Source organism: Xyrauchen texanus, chromosome 11 (assembly GCF_025860055.1).
Source record: "Xyrauchen texanus isolate HMW12.3.18 chromosome 11, RBS_HiC_50CHRs, whole genome shotgun sequence".
In the NCBI taxonomy this organism is placed as follows: Eukaryota; Metazoa; Chordata; class Actinopteri; order Cypriniformes; family Catostomidae; genus Xyrauchen; species Xyrauchen texanus.
The window spans coordinates 27260187-27286880 of NC_068286.1; the positions used below are offsets into that span (position 1 = coordinate 27260187).

General features: G+C 41.0%; 1 protein-coding gene and 1 long non-coding RNA gene across 2 annotated transcripts in view; both read left to right on the plus strand.

The window, feature by feature from the left end:
* The window catches only part of LOC127651337 (glypican-6-like), a 103319-nt gene that overhangs the window by 26427 nt on the left and 50198 nt on the right, over positions 1-26694 (plus strand). The window lies entirely within an intron of this gene.
* LOC127651940 (uncharacterized) lies at positions 23522-26307 on the plus strand. Its single transcript, XR_007971627.1, has 5 exons — positions 23522-24908; positions 25206-25279; positions 25430-25651; positions 25820-25979; positions 26067-26307. It is a non-coding gene; the product is annotated as an uncharacterized LOC127651940 (long non-coding RNA).

Here is a 26694-nt window from a genome sequence, read left to right on the forward strand (position 1 = left end):
CAACATTGTGGTTCAATAGCGGGGTTTCCCTCTTACCTCACTTGAGCGCACAAAACATACACACTCTTCAAAAACCAATAAGAATGCCACTTTATTCTTGACACATATCCTCTGTCAGGGAACAGAGGATATGACAGTAACTGAGACGTTCCCCTTCTGTCACTCAATCGAAATTGTGTTGATGTAGTGACACTAGGGGTCCCTATCTAAAAACGCCACAACACTGAACGTGTTACGTGGACTGCTGATGCAGGTGCAAGCAAGTTGCTGCGTGCGAAAATAGCAGGTGCATCAGACTGCATGTAACCAACGACCCAAGAGACGTCATATAGTTCCCCACATCCCTTAGGGAGGGAAGGGACGTAACTAGCCTGGGAGCAGGCCGCGCCAGGCGCCAGGCACATATCGGGGAAGGCGTTCTTTTCCAATCCTATTCTTTCAGGGGGAAAAGACCCACGCGGCGACCACATCCTTTCCAACAGGGGAGGTTAACGTGGCAAATACATCACATGGGCTTACCAACCACACATGGAAATGGCGCATTGTGAGGTCCTGCCTCGACAGGGAGGAGCTATACAAACACAGCGACCAGGAAGCAGAGGGAGCTCTGCCCAAGTGCATGTACACCAACAGCGGGACCTTGTAGAGTGTGCTTGAACCCGCAAGGGGGCGGGCACGTCCTGGGTCTTGTAGGCCAACTCATTGGTGTCCACGATCCAGTAGGCAAGCCTCTGTTTGGAGACAGCGTTCCCTTTCCACTGTCCACCAAAGCAGACAAAGAGCTACACAGAGTGTCTAAAGCTCTGCTTGTGATCCAAATAGGTGCGCAAAGCATGCACCGGACACAGAAATGCTAAGTCTGGGTCTACCTCCTCCCTGGGCAGCGCTTGCATGTTCACTACCTGATTCCTGAACGGGGACGTAGGAACATTGGTCACGTAGTCAGGGTCTCAGGCAAGTGTTGCTGACAGAGAGTGCTTGTAGGTCCCCAACCCTCTTGATGGATGTGAGTGTGATCAGGAGGGCCATCTTCAAGGAGAGGGCCTTTAGTTCAACTGATTCAAGCGGTTCAAACAGGGCTCCCCGAAGGCCTCAGAGGACAACGGAAAGATCCCATGAGGGAACAGGCATTGCCTAGGAGGGTTCAGCCTCTGGGCGCCTCTAAGGAATGATAATCAGGTCGTGCTTCCCTAACGACTTACCGCCCTCTGTATTGTGGTGAGACACAATGGCGGCTACATCAAAATTCAAGGGGGAGGGGGACAGTGCCCTCCAGCCTCTCCTGCAGGAATTAGAGCACTGACCCGACTGCGCACCTTTGTGGGTCTTCAGATCGGGAAAAACACTGATTTGCAAATAAGCACCACTTTAGCGCATAAAGCTGCCTGGTAGAGGGAGCTCTGGCTTGAGTGATCGTGTCCACGACAGCTGGTAGTAGACCGTTTAGATCTTCCTCATCCTATCCAAGGGCCTGATGTGAAGGTTCCAGAGGTCTGGGCGCAGATACCAGATGGTACCCTGTCCCTGAATAAGGACTTTCCTCAGGGGAATTTGCCAGGAAGGTGCTGTCAAGAGGAGCGTGAGATCCGAGAGCCAAGTCCGAGTGGGCCAGTTGGGGGCCACGAGAATGACTTGTTCCTCGACCTCCCTGATCTTGCACAGGACTTGTTCAAGTAGGCTCACTGGGTAAATGCGTATTTGTGCAGCCCCCTGGGCCAGCTGTGTGCCCGCGTCTGTGCCGAGGGGGGCTTCTGTCGTAGAGTACCAGAGTGGGCAGTGGGTGGAATCTCGGGAGGAAAACAGATCTACCTGTGCTCTGCCGAACCAAACCCAAATCAGCTGGACAACCTGAGTTTGGAGTCTCCACTCTCCGCTGAGTGTTACCTGACGTGACAGCGCATCCACTGTGGTGTTTAGGTTGCCCGGGATATGAGTGGTGTGCAGTGACCTCAGCCGCTGCTGACTCCAAAGGAGGAGATGGCAGGCAAGTTGCGATATGCCACAAGAGTGAATGCTACCCTGGTGATTCATATACACTAGTGTCGCTGTGTTGTCTAAGCGAATCAACATGTGCTTGCCGCAGATCTACGGCAGAAATCTGCGCATGGCAAGAACTACAGCCAGCAACTCTAGACAGTTGATGTGCCAACCCAGCCGGGGCCCCATCCAGGAGCCAGTTCCCATTGCACACGGCGCCCCAGCCCATCTGGGAGGCGTCCGTAGTAACTATGACGCATCTGTAACTGCTGAAGGGGGATTCCTGTCTGTAGAAAAACAGAGGTCTGTCTCGAGTCTGAGGTCAGTGCTGAAGCAGCCTCATATGCATCAACCCGAGTGGCGTGACCTTTTCAGTGGAACCGCTGTGCCTGGTCTGTATGAACTCAGGCATTTCAGCACCGACTGCTCGTGCTCATTGAGACTGAGATGCCGAGAAAAGAGATGCTCTGAACCGGGAAGAGCTTGCTCTTTTCCCAGTTGACCAGAAGCCCTAAACGGCTGAGGTGCGTGAACAACAGGTCCCTGTGTGCACAGAGCAACTGTCGAGAATATGCTAAGATTAGCCAGTCATCAAGGTAGTTGAGTATGTGAATTCCCACTTCCCTTAACGGGGCAAGAGCTGCCTCTGCGACTTTCGTGAAGATGTGAGTGGACAGGGACAGACCGAAAGGTAGGACCTTATACTAATAAGCTTGGCCATCGATAGCAAACCGTAGAAAGGGTCTGTGATGGGGTAATATTGAGATGTGAAAGTATGGATCCTTCATGTCAACTGCCGCAAACTAACCAAAGCCGAGAATATGTTTCTTGAACCTGAGTGTGTGTAAGGCACAGTTCAGAACTCACAGGTCCAAGATTGGCCGCAACCCACCGCCTTTCTTGGGTATGATGGAGTAATGGCCATAGAAACCCTTCTCCATCTCGGCTGGAGTGACAGACCCTATCACATCCTTGCGCAGAAGGGTTGCGATATCCGCACGCAGGGTGGAGCCGTTTTCGCCCTGCACCAAGGTAACACGGACAACGCTGAAGCGGGGTGGGCGCCTGGTGAACTGAACCACATAGCAGAGTCGGATGGTCCTGGCCAGCCACCTGGCGTAAGTTCCGGACGAGGGGCACTAAGGGGTCCCGTGTAACGTACCCTGAGGTGGGGCCTCGTGGCCGGGGGGTAACAGTTTACGTCACATCCGGGAGCGTTGTTTCATCCCAAGGTTGTTGTGCTGAGGAGAGGCTCGAAGCACTTACATTGCTCTGTTTACCCTGCCTGGGGCGGGTAGGTGACTGAGTGGGAGGTTCTGTAGCAATGACCTCTAGACTCGTCACCACCTGCACGAGTGTGATGCAGTTGGGCATGTGAAGGCGGAGGGTCTGCGTTCATGGGGGACCACCTGCAAGTGCTCGGTTTCTGATTGCCGCGAGAACGGAAGTGATCCTGAGAGTGAGGAAACTGTTTCCTTTGCAAAACTATGGGTACCGCAGCCCGTTGGGGGTGCGGCAAGCAAAGGAAAGGAAATAAAAGATTCTCTACCCAGCCCGTCTGGATACCAGATGTCTCTCTCCCTTGGTTGCCAGTTTCTGGAGTGCTTGGGAGCCTTCTGGGTCTGGGAGGTGGTCCGTGAAACAGGGGGCGTCCACTTCCTGCGGCGCTGTAGGCCTTGGTCACCAGAGATGACATCAACCTACAGGCCTTGGAGGGGAGTGACAGTCGATCCCAGCTCATCATGCACCTCCAGGAAGAAAGGCACCAGCCACGCCGGCCTTATACACGTGGGTAGAAAGCACGATGTGGGGGTGGCTAGAGTGGCTTTCCCCCAGAAGAAGGAGAGCGCAACCACAACGTTGCCATGGTCTTGTTCTCGCAGTGAGAACATGAGCCGTCCACAAACGCTGCCTCTGTGTGATCTCTGCCCAGACACGAGCGGCAGCGCCCATGGTCATCAGAATCGGAGAGTTAACGAATGCATCCAGGAATGACACAAATACGAAAGGGCGTCTTGAGAAAGATGCATCTTTAAAAAGACGTTCAAGGTCAATGTGTTTACTTTTTAGAGAAATATATACTCTTTTAGAGGGCTGTCGAAGCGCTCAGGGGTGTAGTCTGCACTGGTGTGCAGAAGAAGAGAAAAGCCGCTGAAATGCACCGTATTTCCAACAGCGTATGCTCTTTAGAGGTAAGTGGAACAGCAGTGGGTTTTACTCAACCGCACAGCTACGAAGAAAAAATCTTGCTTCCCTCATTATATACCCGTATGCCCGGGGGAGTGACATGCAAATTATTTTTGCCTATTCCCATTGGCCTTTTCTCAAAGATAAGGGGGTCTCAAGTGAGAACCCTAGTGTCACTACATCGACACAATGTTGAGTGAGTGACAGAAAGGGAACACATCCTTTATTTAAACCCTCAGACAATTCTAAAGAGAGGTCTTCCCATTTTTTCCAAGCCACAGCATGAATACTATGAAACATAAAACGGCATTAAATCAGCCTATTTTAAAACCAAAAAAACATTAAAAGATGAATAAAATAATTTGTTAATCTAATTAAGCTGTGCCCTACTATTTTCACAAATCATTGATAAAACACTCACATTTAGCTAGTTTATTTTTGATGATTATACCAAGGTGTTTCTATCCATTCCTTAGGTGCATCAGTAGCAGGTGTATTAATGACGCCTAATAAATACAGTATCTATGTGTGTATCAAATGCTCAAAAATGGTGGCTTTATAAAGAATCCTACAGCTTGAGCACAGAAGGTGATGCAGAGGTCAGGTAGTGTATATAAATGCCTACATAAGGACAAGTTGCTCTCCACTTGACTCTCTATCTAATGATGACATCATAAGAAAATTCTGGATTCCAAGGACCAAGATCCTTGAATTGTTGCAGGTGGTGAAACCACACCTTCAGAGTGCCACAAGAAGAAACTACGCCTTAAGTCCAGCAGTGCAGTTCTTCGCTACACTGCATTATTGTGCTATGGGAAGTTGTATTGAGGTGGTTGGTGATGGCCTGTGGCTCAGCAAGTCTTAGGTCAGAAAGGCTGTGAAAGCAATAACACCTTTGCTGTTACAGCTTATGATCACCACGCTGACTTTCCCCAAAACTCCTAAAAAAAAATCCAGTCACAACATTGCAAACACAGACATTTTTTCAACTTCCTGAGGAGGAAGAAGGGGTCATGCTGGTGCTGATGATGATGAAGATGCAGCTGATAATGATGATGATGATCCACTGAACCCACATCAAGGTAGAATGCATCCTGCAGGAGCAGAAGTCAGAGAACATTTAATTCTGAAAATGTTTGTTTTACATATATGAAAGTGTAATATTTTGAAATATGTAAATGTTTGAATTTTACCCTTACATGGCACCTTTCAGACACTATGCTCAAAATACTGCAGATATGTTGCATATACTGTATGTACTATACAGATAACTTTTTATATCAGTGAAAACAATTAACATACATTCCTACAACACAACTTTGCGATGCTGTTTGCGAATGTTTGTTGGAACTATGGTTTCGTGAAAAACCAAATCATTGAACTATGTTAGTAACGATGAAACTTGCAGCCATAGTTGGCTAACGATGCTTTTGGGAAACGCACCTGTTTGCTGGCACAGAAATTACATATTCAGCTTCAAATTCATGACTGTTCGTCAAATCAATATGAAAAATAGTGAGCGAGTTCTGTACATTTTTTAAATGTCTTTTTTTTATGTTTCTCTGTCATTTTTTAGCTTGATAGCTCTGGGTCATTATTAACTTCTTCCTAACAATGTTCCAACCATGGTGCAGGGTCCGTTATTTTGCATGCATACTTTTTCGATCCAGTGTGGATCTTCCGAGTTTATTTCAATGGCACGCATATCTTCTCTGATGGTATCATTCACTGTTTCTTTGGTCGATCTCTTGGTCGCTGGCCAGCCTGGTCTAGTCGTATCGTTTTCTTCACCATAGAAGCCTTGTGGCTTCTGACTACATGGCCATACCACCTCAGTCAGGCCTCTTGCATGTTGTCCTGGATTGAGGCCATGGCGAGTGTCTTTTGTATGTCGGTGTCGACGACTCATTTCAACCTTGTTAGTCCTAGTATCCGCCTGAGCATCCATATTTCCATGGTGTTGAGCGCTGCTTCATGCCTCTTAGTGGCTGCCCAGCATTAAGCTCCATACAGTGTGAATGGCCTGATGACTGATTTGTAGATCTTTGACCTCAGGTGCAGTGGGATCTTGCAGGCGCACAGGGCTCCAGTGACCTGGCGGCACATAATCCAGGCCTTATTGACGTGATGTTGGGCATTATGGAGTGATTCACTGAGACATGAGACATGTGAACCGAGATACTTGAAGGTGGTGACTTTATTGAGGTCTTGACTGTGAACTGTATTCAATCCGTCCACTTGGTCTCCACACTCAAGGTATTCTGTCTTCATGATGTTTAGACGAAGTCCAAAACTGGCCAGGTGTTCGTCCCACATCGCGTCTTTTGTTCGAGTTTCAGCCAAGTCCATCTGCCACTGCAACACCATCGGCGTGGAGTAGAGTCCATGGATACAGAGTTTGGATGCCGCTTGTCACCGTATCCATTCATAGGATGAAAATTAGTGGTGATAGGGCTGATCCTAGATAGACTCCCACCTTGATGTCTGGTACATGCGCGAAGAACTTCATGGCATGGCACAGCAGCCAGATCGGTCGATAATTGGAGCAGACGGTGACATCGCCTTTGTTCTTCCAAATCGGTACAGTGACGCTGGTCAACCAAGCTGGCGGGACTTCGCTGGCATCCACAATCTTATTAAACAATGTAGTAAGGATCTCCACTCCTCACATTCCCATGAGCTTCCACACTTCCGCTAGGAGGTCATCCGGCCTGGTTGCATTGCCCACCTTCATCTTGCTGATGGTGACCATGACTTTGGCTGCCGATATTGGCACGTCGATTACCTGTGTGATCATGTTGGAACATTTCAGATAGTTATTAGCTTTCAACTTTTTGAAAAGTGACATTCTACCAATTCCTTTGTGGCATTGTTGTATCCATTTCTCAATCTTTTATTTAATTGGTCTGTTGATGATGCTTACCCTCTCTAACAATCGCCGCTGGCAATTCACGGTCACTTTGCAGCGGTATATTGTGCTACATTTGTGTAAAAAAATGTGGCTTGGTAAAAAGAGCTACTTGTAAAAAGCAACCCCAAAGTGTGTTAGCCGAGCACTGGTGAATACAGCATCCAATTGCATTCCAAATTTCAGGTATATACAGGTGCTGGTCATATAATTAGAATATCATCAAAAAGTTGATTTATTTCAGTAATTCCATTCAAAAAGTGAAACTTGGATAATGTATACATTCATTCCACACAGACTGATATATTTCAAGTGTTCATTCCTTTTAATTTTGATGATTATAACTGACAACTAATGAAAAACCCCAAAATCAGTATCTCAGAAAATTAGAATATTGTGAAAAGGTTAAATATTGAAGACACTGGGTGCCACAGTCTAATTAGCTAATTAACTCAAAACACCTGCAAAGGCCTTTAAATGGTCTCTCAGTCTAGTTCTGTAGGCTACACAATCATGGGGAAGACTGCTGACTTGACAGCTGTCCAAAAGACGACCATTAACACCTTGCACAAGGAGGGCAAGACACAAAAGGTCATTGCTAAAGAGGCTGGCTGTTCACAGAGCTCTGTGTCCAAGCACATTAATAGAGAGGTGAAGGGAATGAAAAGATGTGGTAGAAAAAAAGTGTACAAGCAATAGGGATAACCGCACCCTGGAGAGGATTGTGAAACAAAACCCATCAGTGGACTGCAGCTGGAGTCAGTGCTTCAAGAACCACCACGCACAGACGTATGCAAGCCATGGGTTTCAGCTGCCGCATGCCTTGTGTCAAGCCACTCTTGAACAAGACACAGTGTCTGAAGAGTCTCGCCTGGGCTTAAGACAAAAAGGACTGGAGTGGTCCAAAGTTATGTTCTCTGATGAAAGTAAATTTTGCATTTCCTTTGGAAATCAAGGTCCCAGAGTCTGGAGGAAGAGAGGCACAGAATCCACGTTGCTTGAAGTCCAGTGTAAACTTTCCACAGTCAGTGATGTTTTGGGGTGCCATGTCATCTGCTGGTGTTGGTCCACTGTGTTTTCTGAGGTCCAAGGTCAACGCAGCCGTCTACCAGGAAGTTCTGGAGCACTTCATGCTTCCTGCTGCTGACCAACTTTATGGAGATGCAGATTTCATTTTCCAACAGGACTTGGCACCTGCACACAGTGCCAAAGCTACCAGTACCTGGTTTAAGGACCATGGTATCCCTGTTCTTAATTGGCCAGCAAACTCGCCTGACCTTAACACTATAGAAAATCTATGGGTATTGTGAAGAGGAAGATGCGATACGCCAGACCTGAAGGCCACTATCAGAGCAACCTGGGCTCTCATAACACCCGAGCAGTGCCACAGACTGATCGACTCCATGCCATGCCGCATTGCTGCAGTAATTCAGGCAAAAGGAGCCCCAACTAAGTATTGAGTGCTGTACATGCTCATACTTTTCATGTTCATACTTTCCAGTTGGCCAACATTTCAAAAAATCCTTCTTTTGTATTGGTCTTAAGTAATATTCAAATTTTCGGAGATACTGAATTTGGGATTTTCATTAGTTGTCAGTTTTAATCATCACAATTAAATGAAATAAACATTTGAAATATATCAGTCTGTGTGTAATGAATGAATATAATATCCAAGTTTCACTTTTTGAATGGAATTACTGAAATAAATAAACTTTTTGATGATATTCTAATTATATGACCAGCACCTGTGTGTGTGTGTGTGTGTGTGTGTGTGTGTGTGTGTGTGTGTGTGTGTGTGTGTGTGTGTGTATATATATAGATATATATCCCCCTCGTGCCGCCAAAACAGCACCAACCCTATTCTTCTCACCACAATTGTACAGAGCGGTTATCTGATTTACCGTAGACTTTGCCAGTTTGAACCAGTCTGGTCATTCTCTGTTGACCTATCTCATCAACAAGACATTTCCGTCCACAGAACTGCCGCTCACTGGATGTTTTTTGTTTTTGGCACCATTCTGAGTAAATTCTAGAGACTGTTGTGCATGCTAATCCCAGGTGATCAGCAGTTTCAGAAATACTCAAACCAGCCCATCTGGCACCAACAATCATGTCATGGTCCAAATAACTGAGATCACATTTTTCCCAATTCTGATGGTTGATGTGAATATTAACTGAAGCTCCTGACCCGAATCTGCATGATTTTATGCACTGCTGCCACATGATTGGCTGATTAAATAATCCCATGGATGATTGTTGGTGCCAGACAGGCTGGTTTGAGTATTTCTGTAACTGCTGATATCCTGGGATTTTCACGCACAAAAGTATCTAGAATTTACTCCAAAAACAAAAAAACATCCAGTGAGGGGCAGTTCTGCGGACGGAAACGCCTTGTTGATGAGAGATCAACAGAGAATGGCCACACTGACAAAGTGACAAAGTCTATGGTAACTCAGATAACCACACTGCAAAGTTGTGGTGAGAAGAATAGCATATATTTCTCAGATGCAAGTTGGTGCTGTTTTGGCAGCACAAGGGGGACCTACACAACAATAGGTAGGTGGTTTTAACCTGTTGATGTGCATTATACAGATGTATAATTTGTCAACATTATGAACAATTTTGATAAGCACACTATGTAATAAATATGAACTCATTTAAGCAAAGTAAAGTCACACCCATGGGTGGGGTCAATGAGCATTAATGCTGTGGCTGATCAGTGTATATATAGTATATTAGGCACTTGTTCGCACGAACGGCACCTTAGAACTCCCTATGATCCACTTGTATATATGTTCTAAGTTCATTTTATGCCCAAGCATTTGTCACCTCAATCCATTTAAATGTAGCTTTCATTAATGCCTTCTGTATTGTTATTCAAAACAGCCTGGTAAATTAAATGAACATAATTGAACTCTGCTACCCCTGATGTCACTTGGAAAGAGAGCTGGAGGCTGGCGGTGCATCTCAATAGATTCCTCTTTTGTGTACTGGAGCCGACCCCCGAACTTGCAATTCTCTGCTTGTCATGCCAGTGGAAAGATCCATTCATGTCCTGGCAAAAGGAGGTTGAATTCCTCCTCCTAGCTTTGCACTTGCTCAGACTATGTCCTTTATTGATGAAGTCACATCCTCTTCCTCTGAGTTTTTATCTCAACCTCAAAAAGATTCATCCCCTTAATCTCATCTTAACTCTCACTCTTGTTGTTCAATCGTTTGTCGGCTCAATGCAGCCTCCCCCATCGACTTGTGTTTCTTCAACGCGCTCTGGGTCTTCTTTAAAGGCATTATGGCTTGTCAATAGGGCAGGAAAGCTCTCCACTGTGTTTGATGGTTCTTTAACGGAGCTGAGTGCTCAAGGAATGTTTTGAGTTTCATTTTATCATAGTGACTATTGCATTAACTAATTTATTGACAACTGATATCATTTGCATTTGGCAGACATGTACCATGGCATTCTTTCAAATTTCTTGGAGTGTCATTTAATACCATAGTATGTAAATATGGTAAAAATGGAGTAGTTTGTAATAGTCAATGCATAATGTATGTGTTGTTCTTGTATATGTAAATTGTTCTATTTCATAAATACAAGAAATCAATGGTCTTAATGTTTGATATGATCACCAGAAACCATTTTTATATAGTCCTGACAAATACGACTGCAAAAACAGAGTTGTATTAAAAATTTGCAGTCGAGCTGTGCCACAGCTACTTAATTGGTAATAAAATGTGAATGGAGAGGAGCCGTGATTAGATCACACCTAAAGGAGTCTGTACGGCACTCCGCTGGAGTATACAGTCCACACTAGTTAGCAAAAACAGCCAATAAAAGCAATAAAAGACTCTTAGACTTGACATGTAAGTCCAGCTGGCTGGAGCAAATTTATAACCATTTTCCATTGTCAAAGCACCATTTGCAATAGCCTTTACTGTTCAGGAGTAAAAATATCTGTTTGCCATTTTGAAGAAGTGCACAGAGCTCACAATGCTGGGAATATGTTATTAGATAATAGTTTAATGCAACAGAACATGGATGAGATACATAAAAGTACATTTGGAGGACTAATACAAGCGGCACTTTCTTTCAGAATAAAAAGAGATAAAGTGTGCATGTAAGCCTTTTTGGAATTCCAGAAGTGATAGAAAATGACACCAAAACAAAGGGCAACTTTGGATTTTCCCACTAGATTTCCAACCAGGCGAAGCATCCTTGTTATTATGTGTTTTTGCTTTATTGGCATTCCAAAGTGATTTGGCATGCTGAATTTCTTTGGTTAGCCAAAAACTGCATGCAAAACCATTTTCAGTGGACATGGACATAGCCATTAAAGATGTACAGGTTTGTTTTGACAGACTGTGTGAATGAAATTCTGTGAAATGTTAGACAAATAACATTTGAGCCATTTTAGACACACTTCCACTGAAGTCAACAAAAAGCTCTTTTTGTTTAACCCCATAAAACCTTTCCTGACTCAAGATTGTGACTTAGTAAATGGCCGTTTGCACATTATTGATTGGAAGACTGTGATAGCTTTAAGTCATGCAAGCTTTTAGCGAGCCAAACTAAATGCATAAGGATAAATGCTAGCAGCTAATGGCAATGCTAATAAGAGTAGAGGGTAGGATCGCTTAGAAAGTGTTAACAAGTCATCTCAGAGCCTTTTCAGGTGATCTACACAGCCATTATAACAACTGGAAGTGTCATCATAACCACACCACGACATCAACAGTGCTCGAATGGTCTCATGTGGATCTTTATTAATAACTAATGTCAACTGCAATATTGCAATATCTTACTCTTTATGGCACTGTGGCAGGGCGGGGCCGGGTCGTGATCCTACACACCCGGTCCCGTATTAGGCTAATCAAGCCTCCCGAGTGGGATAGAGGTCAACTGCAGAGGATCGTGCGGGAGAGAGAGATAGTTTATGGACATGTCCGTCATGTGTGTGTTTATGTTGTCTTTTAAGTTTATCATTAAACTATTATTTATATTGAAAAGTCGGTTCTTGCCTCCTCCTTTTCATTGATCGCTTTACACTGGTGTGTAGGATCCCGACCCGGCCCCGCCCTGCCACAGGCACCTTAAATTGTACTTGGGTAGACACAAATAAACAAATACAGAGATGCCATCAAATATTTAGTGAGTCTACAGTAATTCAAGGTGAGGAAAAAAGGGCGATTAAAATGTGTTGTGAAAATGTGCCATGTGGGCCACAAAGTCTTGTCCCTCACACAAAGGGTAAGCAGCCAGATATACAGAAGGGTCTCCAGTTTTTATAAAATTTTACAAGAAGGCAGTTTTTGTAAAGCTGTCATGTGTCAGTGTTGTTCTTGTTTAAAGCACAAAGACAACTAAAAGTAAGCCAATTCAGTTCCTGAGAGAACACAGTAGCTGCTCCTGAATTTGCATACTGTTAGACTATGCACTGCATGTGAATAACAACATAATTCTCAAACATTAAAAAGTATGTTCATTAGGTATGCAGGCGAGTCATATGAATACATTGGCCATTTTCCCGTGACCCAAATATATGAAGAAGCAACACAAGTTTTGAGTACATTTTTCTTGTTTTAAGGATGTTTCATTTGAAAACAACAATGATTATGAAAAATATGTATTTGTAGTGGTCTCATTAATGTAGCTAGCTACTCTTTGTTAGTAGCTTGTCCTGTTTCTAACAACATATTTAAATTAGAAGCTACAGTAGGGTTTCAAGGTTCCCCAAACAATGCAGCTTACGTGCACTGGCACAGAAATTACAAGGAAGAGAACTGATTCACACAAGCAGGTGACGGCACTATACAAGCAGAAGATGAGACATTCATTTCACTGCTATCATGGGACCCGACGCGTTCAGTTTCTCTGGGGCTGACCGCTCTGTTCTCAGAGTCTGAGATAATTATTATTTTTTTCTTCATGAATAATAAATAGCTCACAGCCACATATCTTTGCTCGCTCTTTTCTGTGCTCTCAGAACCGCTGGGAAGATCTTGAAAGCCTCTTAATTCTGATATTGCGGCACTCACACTTGCGTTATGTCGTCTACACTTGTTCTAGAGAGAATTCAGCCCTTTCATTTTTAACATAGACTACCGTTTGCGAATCATTGACATTTGTGTTGATGGATCGCCGCTCTGATCTAATATGCTAGCTATATTCTGCATTTATCATGGAAACTAACTTATCACCAAATTTTTTCAAAGGCAAAAATTGTAAGTCTGATTACTTAGGAAAGTAAAAGCACACCTCTTCAATAAGTCAAATTATTTCATTTATTACTCATATGTATAGCACAAATGGTGCAAATGCAAATTTTAATACTTAAGGTTTGGGGTTTGCTCAAAACATTAATTGTGATGCTTGCCTTAGCACAGTACAAAATATATTTTCAAGGTCTGAATATGGAGTCGCATCCAGCTATGTGGTGAAATTCTTTATCTAGAACGTTCCTTGCATGCTTATCGTTGCGTTCATAGCCGAGAAATTTGGAGACAGACAGCTCTGTGAGCAAAGCCTCTTTTTTTACACTAACATCCCAGCACAAACGTTCACCAGACAATGAAATGTCTGCATGCATAACCTTTCTACTGATGTGGGAGATATCCTACCAACACAGTTCAGACTTTTTTCATATTCATAAAACCATTTGTGTGCAAATAATGTGCAGCATAACAAATATGAAGAATGATATTGGATAATACATAAAATGCTAAAGATTTTAAGAAACAGATGAACTACTAAATTAAGAGTAAACTTAACAAATACATTAAAGGCAGAGATTTAAAAAAATTGATGTCTCTAGATTTCACATAAAGATAAAGTGCCTCATTTAAAATACGAGAGGAACAGATTTCTTTGTAAAGGGGCGTTCACACTCTGAGCTATTTTCTGCAATAAGTCAACCCTAGTTGTTACTTTTTTATGAGAGTTTTTGATTTGAGGCGACATGAGCGAAGAGCCCTGTCGATAAAGTCGAGAAGAGTTTAAGTTTATGTAGATGAGCAGCAGTGATGTAGTAGCTACCAATGGGAGTGAAAATGTAGAAATAATGGGCTTAAGAATGAATTTCTGTTTAAATCATGCATAAAACTTTTGAGCACGTTGTGTTCCACTGAAAAAATAATAAGGTTAGGAGTTACACAGAATATCAAAAGTTACACAGGATCCCTGTACCAAGATGCTTCTGGACATTTCTTAAAGCTGATTTAAGTGTTTATTTTCTATGTTACAATTCTGTCTTTTAATATGCAAAGTCAACAATAAGTCCAATGGTGTGACTTGGGGGTGGAAATATCTGTTTGTACAACCAATGAAAGACAAAGGGAGTATTCAGGAAAACTATCTGAAAGCAATTATTATGTTGTGGGAAATATACTGTGTATTAAAGGAATGTCTTTTGTGCTGTGACTTTCACAAATATCTCTTCAGTTTGTGTTAGTGTTTTAAGATTAAGATGAAGATTCAACTTTATTGTCATTGTGCAGAGTACAGGTACAGAGCCAATGAAATGCAGTTGTTTTTGCATATCCCAACTAAGCGCAGGGGTCAGAGCGCAGGGTCAGCCATGAAACAGCGCCCTTGGAGCAGATAGGCTCAAGGGTCTTGCCCAAAACCCAACAGAGGTATCTTGGCGGTGCTGGGGCTTGAACCCCTGAACTTTCAGTCAGTAACCCAGAGCCTTAAACGCTGAGCCACCACTGGCCCCAAATTTTGGTATGAGGCCAATGCGGTTGTAATTAAAATGTTTAGCTAAACATTAAAGCTTTTTGCTGATATATGGAAGTCAACATTGACCAGTAACAGGCACTAAAAGAAAGAGGCTGCATCACTCACATCTCATCCTGTTGGGGATGCTTTCAAGAAGATGGGCTGTAAAAAGCACAAGGGTTGCCGTTGACTTAATGGGTGGGGGGGTGCTCTAGTGAAATGCATGCGTTTATAGAGGGAACTTGAGGTGGTGATGGTCTTGCTTTGTCATGGCCTTAAGAGGGATGTCCAGTGGCTGCTGTGTTAATTTTAGAGCAGTGCATAACATTTTGGATTGAAAAAAATCAACATGAGCAACATGAGTTCCACCAAGTTTTTTGCATCGCAAAAGATGGAAATACAGAATATACATATATAAATATGTCAATCGATGCAAATTTTTAATCGAATTAATTACATGTTGTCCCGATTAATTAAATGCAATTCACTGCATTTACAAATATTTGCTGAGAAAGCCCCTCATATAACAATAATTCAATATATAATGATGAAATAATTATACATAGTTATCTTTAAATATTAATATTTATATATAAATATAATATATATAATACAAATTATTCAGATAATTAAAATGCTTTACAATCTTGTGGCAGAAGAGATCATTTATAAGACAATACAAAAAACAGCTTTAGAATACAATGTATTGTTTACTACCATATTATTGAACATAAGCCAATCATTGGCATACAGTTCACAGCAAGCCATTTTGCAAGTGAATTTCAATTCACTTGTCAATCAGTTTGAGATATATTATGAAGGCTTTTTTTAAGGATCCGTCAACGTACACCTGCATCAGACAGATGCTTGTGTAGCATCTTGGGTGCATTGCATCATAAACACAATTTTTAGGTCACTGTGTGAATTTAAATATAGTTTAATACTTAGAACACATCTTTTAAGTCGCTCCATCAAGTGTTTTGAACGTAACACGTGTTTGTGTTGTGCTGCCTGCTGAAGGGTTGTTTTCTGCACTGTATAAACTGCACTTTGCCCATACAGCTGAAGTTTCACTTACTGCCCTCTGGAGTAAACAGGTGGTACTGCATGCTTGCATTTCTCAGGAATATTCCTTATTATGGTCCGGGGGCATTGCAATTAATTGTGTTAATTTTTTACCGCGTTATTTTTAATACAAATAATAGCACTGAATTAACATGTTAAATCAACAGCCCTAATATATACACATATATAAATACAGTATCTCTATATATTTTTATTTTTATCTTATATATATTTCATTATTTTGATCATGCAAACACTTTTAAACGTAGTGGTTATTTATATATCGTACGATATGGCCCTACATCAGCACTGCTGTGATTTGGCCACAGGCAATCATAGCAGTACTGATTTAGGGCCATATAGCATGATTGCGAGTGTGGTATTACTTACAAACAAGAGCATAATGAACCAGAGGCGGCGGCAGCCGATATTGCCGGGGCTTCAGCCCCGAATGTTTTGAGTGTAGCCCCGAATGTATTTTGAAAAGTTGACTGACAAATATAAAACCGGACAATAGCTTATGTAAACCCCCGAAATCATAAGTTGCCTTATTTCATTGTGCTTTGCACATACTGCATACAGCCTGTAAAAATAGACATAATCTAGCCTATAGAATAAGTTCCTTTGCTGTCGGTAGCCTATGGGCGACTCCGTTTCTTCCTCTTTGTTGAATATGCAGCAGGTAGGGGAGGAGCTTGCACAGTCGTTGACATCAACTAACGTTACTTAGTGGCGAGTTAAATGCAGTTAGCAGGAAAGACAGCAAAAATTAAGCAAATTAGGCTTTGGGGATTTTTCTGAAAGAAGTCAGTGGGTAAGAATTCACATATGTTTTTATCCTTAAAGTCTGAAGATCATCATCTAGCTGGCTTTCACCCACAGTAGGCTAAACCTCAAGAGGTCCACTTCCGACTGTCATTACATGTTGTAGCTTCTAGCCTCCTTGTTAGCGCATTCGCCTCTCACGCCGGAGAACGCAGTTCGAGTCCCGTTCGGAGTGTACTTTTCTTGTTCATCAAGTGTTGTTTTCGCTAAGGATAACCAATAAGCTTTAGCATAAAATGTATGTGTGACTTGTTTTGTGATATTAGTTTGTAGTAAATATACACTTTGATTTGATTAAATGGTTTTGTAGAGGGTAGCAAAGATGAGCAACAGACTGAGGAGCAGCAGCAGCAGCTGTGCCAGAATCAGGCATGGAAACTGGTAACAATTAATCAGTCACTTTACTTTAGAGAAAGTTAAAAGTGAAACATTGTTTATCCCAATGATCATACTGATCCTAATTAAAGGATTTTGACAGATTAACTATTCTCATAGAGATGATGAGAATTATATACATTTCGATGACATGGTGTGTCAATGAACTTAGACTAAAGTTATTCATGTATTGCTTTAACTTAGGATCTTATACATCATTTTGACTATTTATGTCAACAAATATACATTATTTATATTAAAATTTTTTACCTCACTTTACTCACTATAATATTACTCTTTTGTGATGACTTTATTGTAATGTACATGACAATTCAAGAATCATGATAGATCTGAGGGCAGTCTCACTGATCTGCTCTTCCCAATACATTTTCTTCAATGGTATTGGTCTACAATTTGAAATATGTAGCACTTGATGAATTAGTTGTTTGAAGCTGATTTGCAATAAGTTATGTGCTTTATCTGTTCTTTTGCATCACAGATGATTCAGGGAGGAGAGAGGATGAGTTAGTCGAGGATAGTACTAGAGTGGAAGATTTAGCAACTGTAGAAACAGGCCCAGCCAGAGCAAAACTCAAAGAATACCCTCTCACCAGCTTTGGACTACAGAGAAGTGGTTGCTAGTGTGAAAATAAAATTGTCTGGGCTAAGCCCCGGATGTCCTTCAATGCTGGAAACGCCTCTGCAATGAACAAGAAAATGTAAAACAATTACAGGACTGTCATAAACAATGCATTTGTGCATAGAACTATATACTTACGCCAAAGATTAGAATATGCCATTAGAATATCCATTTCCATTTAAAGCTATTTCCTAGCTTTAGTAGTGTAGTAGAAATATGAGCGATCACGTAGTGCTGACTCACTTCACATCACCAATTAAATATAAAGAGACAGACACACATCAGCACATCTGCACTGCTCTTACACTATAGTTTAGAACGGCACAAACACAAGCGGAGTGATACAAACAGTGAAGCATTTTTAATGCTTCACAATTTTTTTTTTTTTTAATCGATATATTTATTTGTAATATTTGTATTACATACCATATACAAATTTCTCAGATCATACTTAGCTGATAGTGTTGTCAAAAATACCGGTCGGTATTCAGAAAAAAAAATTATTTACGATACTAGAATTTCTGAAGGTACCGGGGTATCGTGTACCGGGTCTACCCGGTACCCATGCAGAGTCGGGAACTTTCAAACGCCCACAACAAGCAAAAGATGATGACAAGCAAAGTAGCTGCTGCTGCGGAGTCTCAACTGAATCTTGAATCTTTTGAACTTTACAATGGTCTGGAATTATTGGAAATGTTTGGACAACACAAATTGGAAACAATCCTATGCAGCCACCACTGGAATCAAAATCCATGAATAAATGAATCTGTTATATTAAAAATAAACACCAGGACACGAAATTTAAATTCTTATGAATGTGAAAACGTATTAGTTCATCGACAACCACAGAACTTGCTATTGTAGTAGTTACAGATACAAATTTGATTATTTATATTCTATTATTTTCTTTGTAAAATAAAAACAAATCAATACAATAGCTTATAAAAACATCAACAATGTGTATTTCAATGCATAGTAAAAACCTTAGACATTTATGAAACACATATAGGCCTAACCCAAAATGGCCAAAACAGTTAATAAAGAATATGAACATTTGCTAAACTGTGGGAAAACTAACTGATTTAGAAAGCAATATTTGTTTTTACAGTGAGAAAAATATCATGCTGTAAAATCATTATGAACGAATTCTCCTAAAAGTGGGCTCACTTGAACAAGGCATCTGGTTGTTTTGGGGGCAAACACCGCACATCATTCACTAACGCTTGTGGATCGATTACTCGGTCAACACAGGTACTCTCTACCTTCCATGTGCAGCTCCCACACACTACCTTTTGACATTTGTCACAAGTGTCCTAAGTTTTGTTTTTCTTGCAGTTTCTACACACTTGGCACTGCCTTCCCCTCTCCATTATCAGCTGCTCCTGCCTGGGTCCTCGCACCGTCAGCTGTGTGGCTTTTGCTCTCGTATGGCCGTAGTTCATATGCCAGTCGCATTATGAAGTTCATCCGTGACATTCTCTAATTTGTGCATTTCTTGAACATGATGGAAGCATTTATCGCAGCCAGGTCAAGGATATTATAAAACGCAGCCACTGGCCATCTACGTGTGGGTGCTTTCACTAAGTATTTCCTCGCCATTTGATCTTGCACATCTACTCCAAACTTGGTTCTGTTGTAGTATGTGACTGTCTCTGGTGGACTCTGAGGGCGGAGCCGTGGAAGGCAGAGCCATGGAGGACTCTGGGGCGGAGCCGTGGAAGGCAGAGCCAGGGAGGACTCTGGGGGTGGAGCCGTGGAAGGCAGAGCCCTGGAAGGCTCAAGGGGCAGAGCCCTGGAAAGCGGACCTGTGGAAGGCTCAAGGGGCGGAGCCCTGGAAGGTGGAGCCCTGGAAGACTCAAGGGGCACAGCGCTGGCTCGCTGACCGTGGCAGACGTGGGCTCTGGCTCGCTGACCGTGGCAGCTGCTGCTGACTTGGAGACCGGGCCATGGATGGCTTGGAGACAGGGGCCGTGGAAGGCTTGGAGACAGGGGCCGTGGAAGGCTTGACAATGTCCACTGTGGGAGGAGATCCCAAGTCCTCATCCTCCACACCCACAGTAAAAGGTGAGCTGCTGAGTTTTAGAGCCATCTCCACAAAGTAGCAGAGCGTCCAGTGAGGACCCGCCGGAGGCATCTGCTCCTTCAGTGCACTATTCAGACCAGCTCTGAATAAATATACTAGAGAGTTGTCCTCATAGTGCACCAAATTCGCTAGATGGAGAAACTCACGCACGTGATCCTTGACTGGACGATCTCCTTGTTCGAGGAGGAGGATTTGCACAGCAGGTAAATCCATAGTACTGGGTCAGTCCTTCTGTAACGCTTTCTGTGCTTTGGAGTCAAGAGGAGACGCTGGAGTAGGAACTTTCAATCCTTTAATAATAACACTGGACTGGAGCAAACACTGGAGCAAACACTGGAGCAAACACTGGAGCAAACACTGGAGCAAACACTGGCATAACTATTCAAACATAACAAACCAAACCAAACATCACCATTAAATACAATTCAAGGACTGACAGCAACTAGGAGAAACTGAAGGGTATATATACACAAAGGATTAGACGAGGGAATGACAAACCGGTGGGGACAATAAAGGAGTGATCAGGGCAGTGGCTTATGGGAAATATAGTGAGGGAGAGAACTTCAAAATAAGAGTCCTGGAAAAAGGTGCAGACTGAACGTGACAGAAACATCCCGGCGTTACATCTTAAATACAGTAACATTTAATGCGTTATAGCTTTATTAAAGTTCAAATAATACAGAAGCAGATCATGTTAATAACTATAATCGGTGCCTCTTCTATAAGTTGTGCGAATGTCCCAAACTAAGGGGGAGAGATTGAAACTGAACCCGGCTGAGAGAGACTCTGCCTCGGGGACGCTCATCTCTTGAGCGTGGACGATTAATGCAGCTAGATTAGAACTTATTTAATCATAATATCTATCTATCTATCTATCTATCTATTTATCTATCTATCTATCTATCTATCTATCTATCTATCTATCTATCTATCTATCTATCTATATATGTCCATATGCATTTCTTATCATGAAGAAAAATGGCAAAATGCAGCTTTAATAGTAAGAGCACAATGCCCTTTTAATTATTTATTAAAAATTTATATTTTATTCATTCTATTGTATGCTTGTTTGTTTTTGTTTTGTTTTTTAGTACTTGGTAAAAACTTAAAGAAGTAAAAGTGAAAAACAATATAAGTGTTCAAAAATACTTTAAGCATACATTGCTCAGTTTTGTTATAATTCAAAAATTATATATTTAAATTAAAGTGTTGCTCAATGGCATATTTTTGTTCTTAGTTCTGCTGCTAATGTTTTGTAGACTTTGTTAATAAAAGAGTGTTGTTTAGTAACCTGTTTTTGTGTTTTGCTTTGGTACCGAAAATGGTATCGAGTACCATGAAATTTCACTGGTACTGGTACCGACTACTGAAATTTGGGTACCGTGACAACACTTTTAGCTGATGTTACATACATTTTTACACAAATTTTTTTTTTATAGTTTTGTTAATTTAATTTTGTTAAACATTACACAATTCAATTTGATGGAATTTTTTTTTATGAAATTTAAATTCTTAAATCTTTAAAATGTGCTAAAATATTAATTTTTTTTGTGTATGTACGGACAAAACAATGCAAATAACTATATAAAAAACGAGTGCAAATATACATAAAATAATGAAAGCATGATCTTAAAGCATGATGATTGGTAAGAAATTCAGTGATTCTAGTTTCTATTCCACTTAATGATTCTGTTTCCTAACTGGTTCCATTAACTATTCTTTTAGTACTTTTGAGGAATAAATGTTTGAAAATAAAATATGCTATTAATATTTGATTTAGTGCCCCTAGCAGACTGTTACAAAATGATGAGATCATTTTATATTTTAACAGAACAGATTTTTTCAAAATTTGTTTACACAGACTAATTAAGATATTAAATTAATTCTTTAGTTTTATTTATTTATTTATTTTATAAAATACCACAACCTACCACTAATTACAACAAAAATCACAATAGGATTTTATATATACATTCACTTATTTATTTATTTATTTACACTGTCATATTAATAACCATCTAGTAATTACTGAAAGGTTGCTGATATGACCTCTTAGTCAATTTTATAGGGCCGGTATCGGTACAGATTTCCTGATTCGATTTTGACACAAGCACTCAGTTAAATTAATTTCCTATTTTGATTTGATTCTGATTAGCTATATTTGAGTTATAATGTCATGTTTCATTTTTTATTGTCAGAATTCATAAATCTTTAACTAGCAACAATCGTAATTCAACACAATTCTAAATTCAATTCAATTAGCATCTCGTTCAAAACGTGACTTTCATGTTGCATGCATACGGAATACCAGGGGACATGCCGTTTACTGTGAAAAAAAATAAAGACTGAAATATCACACTGGGTAATCCCCTGTCCAATTAGCCAAATTCACTCTGCACATCTAATCTATACCAGCATGAGAGAAGTGTATTAGCGCAACTTCTTTCTCGCCCATAGGGAGAATGGAGAGCGAGAACAAATAGTCCTAATGAGGCGTTCTGACCTATAAAAGTCTCAGAACTTCACATGGCTTGGCCTGCTAACACTGTTCTGAAGGGCCATAGCAGGCCTCCAAACTTCACAAGGAACGCTGGAGGGGACGTGACTCGCCAGGTATTTGATCTGACTAAGAATGGTCACCAAAGCCAGCCCCTATGAAGCAGTGAGGGCATATTTGGCATGCGGAGCAGAGGCAAACGGCGTGCATGACTAGTTCAACTGGCTTTTGACCTGACTTCCGAGATCTCAGGCTGTAGACACAAGAGACAAGGCTGTAAATGTGTTCTTTTGCTACAGAAGTCTGCAATTTTTTCTTTGTTGTTTCTCAACACTGTCCTAAATAACCAGTTCAAAATGTGCAAAATGCTCTAAAAGGGATAGTTCACCCATAAAGGACTATCCTGACATTATTTACTAGCTGGCAAAAATCTATATTTTCTGATTAATCACAATCTTAAATTTAAACGGTCCAAAAATCCATTCTTGAAAATGCCAAGATCAATGTTTATCCCTCTGCAGTGAGAAAAAAATCACATGCAACCAAATTTTGTGCCATGCGACTTAAAATGTCTGTGATCAGTAACTGGCTGGTAAATGTTCAGATTTCACATTCAGAGATTTAGTATAGTATCGGTTAACCTAAACCGACATTTATATGCTCATTCCCAGATGCAAAAAATGTCCGCACGGCTTCTTTTTGCCGCCGACCCTAAGCTGTCGGCTATAGGTGTGTGCCACTTGCGGGGATGAAACGATTGCCGCCGAATTCTTCACTCCCATTTCTTGCGAGATGCCGCCCGCAAAAAGCTGGCGGGCCGCCTGCTTCATTTTCTCTGGCGGTTGCCTCAGCCAATCGACCATGACGGCTGGCGGCAAGCCGCTTTGAAATACAAAGACAGCTTAGACTCTCAAAATCGACCAGCCATGTTGGCTATTATTATTTTTTGCTCCAAAGCCATTAGGGTTTATAACATAGTATTGACTCTTGATTCCATGATAAGGTAAGGTTTAGGAAATTACATTTAAATTACTTTGAAACTCTGAAGCGATTATACAGTAATATGTGTAAAATATATTGAATTATTTTATGCACTTAGGTGAAAATTGTTTACATTTCTTTGATTGATGCACATTTGAGACATGCACCAATAAACCAAAAAGAATTCCTTTTGTAAAACTTACTTGGCAATAAATATCTTTCTGATTCTGATTAGGTTTTAAAATAGATATTTAATTCATGGTATGAACAATTTAGCAGAATAAATTGATGAAATTAGACTTTTCACTAATGCCTGACTATCACTGAACAGTGAAAGACATCTGCAACATGGCCAAAATCTTGGGTATACTTTATATTTTTTTTTATTAATTTGCAACCATGGTGATATCTATCATAAACATGAAAATCCCCATTTTGACGTGAAGGATAAACTCAATGAAAAAGCTAAATTATCCTCTGGTTTCACAGTTGCGCAGAAATTTCGTTTGTCTTTACATTTTTTCCAACCTCGATTGTTTTTTTATTTATTTTACCTTTTGTAGGTAAGGGATTCATTTGCAATTATGACCTGTACAAATGTTTAAGAAAGTGTTAAAGTCCCTGTAAAGGCAATTAAAAAAAAATCTAAACACATTATAATTGTTAAATGTATTGCTAAAACACATTACAAAGACTGTGGGAGTACTGAATAGCCTACGTGCACAATCGTAGTGACGAACTTCCGCTGTCGCCAGAAGTCGGCATATCTTTTTACGGTTTACTTGCGCGTGGCACAAAATGTTTTCGATGTCTCCAGGATCTTCCGAAAATTTGCGTCAGCGATGTTCATCGCATTGTTGATGCCTGGTCCCCTGCTCCGACAAGCAAGAGGGACAAGGGCTTTAAACTCTACATATCGAGTTATCTGCACAACTACAAGGGTAAGTATTTTAATCTAATGTGGTGTGCCGGCAGATAGCGACTAAGCTAGTTCGCCACGTGTTCATTTTTAATGTAACGTTAGTATAGAAGCTTGTTTTTTCTTAGTTTTAAAGCAGACTGTTTGTTAATTTTTGTGATAATTGTAATATCAACTGTATTAACTTGCTCTCCTCTCAGTTTCTAATAAAGATCAGGGCACAGGTGAAGTCACTGTTAGGGCATTGTGCTACAGGTCCATGAGAAAAGCAGAGTATGGTGAAGCTAGAATTGATAAGACCGCAGTTATAGGCTTGTTACTTTAATAGCCCGATGTTCCTGGGGACTCGGCTAAGGTTATTCATGTTTAATGTAACTCAAATAAAATGAAAACAGTTATTGTAGGCAGGTAATTTTCCCTAGCTGGTCCCCTCCGTGTAAAATGCGTTCTTATTCAAGTTTTCAACTCAGTCATTCGTTTAAGATGCAATCTTGTGTTATAAGTATTAGGCTATCATGATTATACAGTGAACAAGCTATATAAATAAGTATTTAATATAATAAAAGTGTAGAGAAACAACCGAGGCTGAATATTGTAGATTTATTACAATATGTTGCATGTTTGAATTAAAATACCTGTGGATATGCAACTTCCCACTCATGAAAGTTTTATGTTATTCAAAGGAGCACACTCTCTACAAAGGCCTGACTGGAGATTTGCCTGATCTATCCGTCCTTCAGGTGAGTAGGGATATAACAATAGCAAATTTCAATGTACAGTATGATATATCAACCAAAATCTGTATACCAATATTTCACTATTTTCTTTTTCCTCCCCTTTTACAAACAAATATTCTGCTTCAAAGAAAAAAAATGAAATTGATGTTATCATAAGGGTTCTTCATTATGAACTTGTATGCCATGCATAACATACTGAGGATAGAAATTACAGGGAAAGTTACTGGTATGATAATTGTGGTTATATTATATTACTATTATATTTAGTGTATTGCTAATCAATATATTGTTACTTCCCAGGTGACAGCGGCTCACTTGTAGAGCAGGTGAAGCAAGTTGGGACAATGTTGAAGACGTTTGCTCTGGGCAATCAGGTACAACTTGCAAACAACACCTGTGGTTGTTGGTTTAATTCCCACTGGGGCCACCTGTACATGTAGTAGACCTAGATATAAATGTCATAGTTTAGTAGTTGAAGGACCAGGACTGACTACTTTATTCTTTTATTCTGGGAACCCCTGTAGGTGCAGATCAGACCCTAATGCTGCGACGTCTTGGAGAGTTTGGCGATGTTGTGCGTAGCATGGACAACAAAATGGACGCTATGCTGCAACATTTCAGTGCCAATGTGTCTGTTGGAGAGTTATCCCTGACAGGGGATCTGTTACTCCCCCCTAGACACCCAGGAAGATTTGGCGTTGCTTGACAACAGTTTCAGGCAGGATAAAGAGCTCCAGCAACGATTTGTAAGTGTGCTGATTTCGTTTATAACGCCATAGGGTAATCTAAAAAGTACAATTAAGATTGTATACTGCATATTCTACAGTCTGAATCCACAGCCTTGTCACATTTTAAATTTATGAGAAGCTTCAGAGAAATGTAATTTGTAACACGTTTTTTTTTTGTATTTTCAGCTTCGGTTTTTGGCAATCAAATGTGGGAAGGACCTAAAGACAACCGTGTGGCGAATGCTTCAGAGTATCTTCTCTAATCACCTTTTCATCAATACAACCTGGACTGGTGTAGGGGATAAAGCATGTTTTAGAGACATGTTCCTGAAGACCATTGTTCAAAGTAAGTTGGATATTTTTTTTTATATTTAAGTAGATGTGTATGACCTTATGCCATTCAAATGGAATGACAGATCTTTATTTTCTACAGGAGCCATCTGGAAGAACCCGGCAACCCAGGATGCCACTGATGAGGCGATCCAGGTTAACGTTACGCGTTACCTGAAAGGAGCATCTGAACGTGAAGGTGTAAAAAGGTGCCGCACAGCTTAGAGGGACCCACAGCCGACCCCTTAAACCTAGGCTGACTACTGACACCCCAGCATCACTGACAACTGGAACCCTTTCTTTATCCTGCAGTCAGTAACATCAAGACCCCTAAAAAAGCCTGCTAAAAGTGTCAGACTACACTCACCCAATCCACACTGTTCACTGTAGAAATAGCTTTTTTTTATTTTTTATATATATATATATACATATATATATATATATATATATATATATATATATATATATATATATATATACACAGGCGCACAAGGAATCACTGAAGATATGGCAATTTGCACTGCCTCATTCTGGAGGTCGGGGAAAACCGGTGATTCTTAGCCCACTACGCCACGCAGACCCCAACCACTCCTGACATTCTGATTGGCTGTGTTCTCTACAGCCAGATTGTGATTGTATTTGTTCCCACTTGTTGTCATGTGTAAGTTGAATGTCAAAATTTATATTATACCTGTTATCCTGCACATTCTTTGATACCAAAGATCTCAATT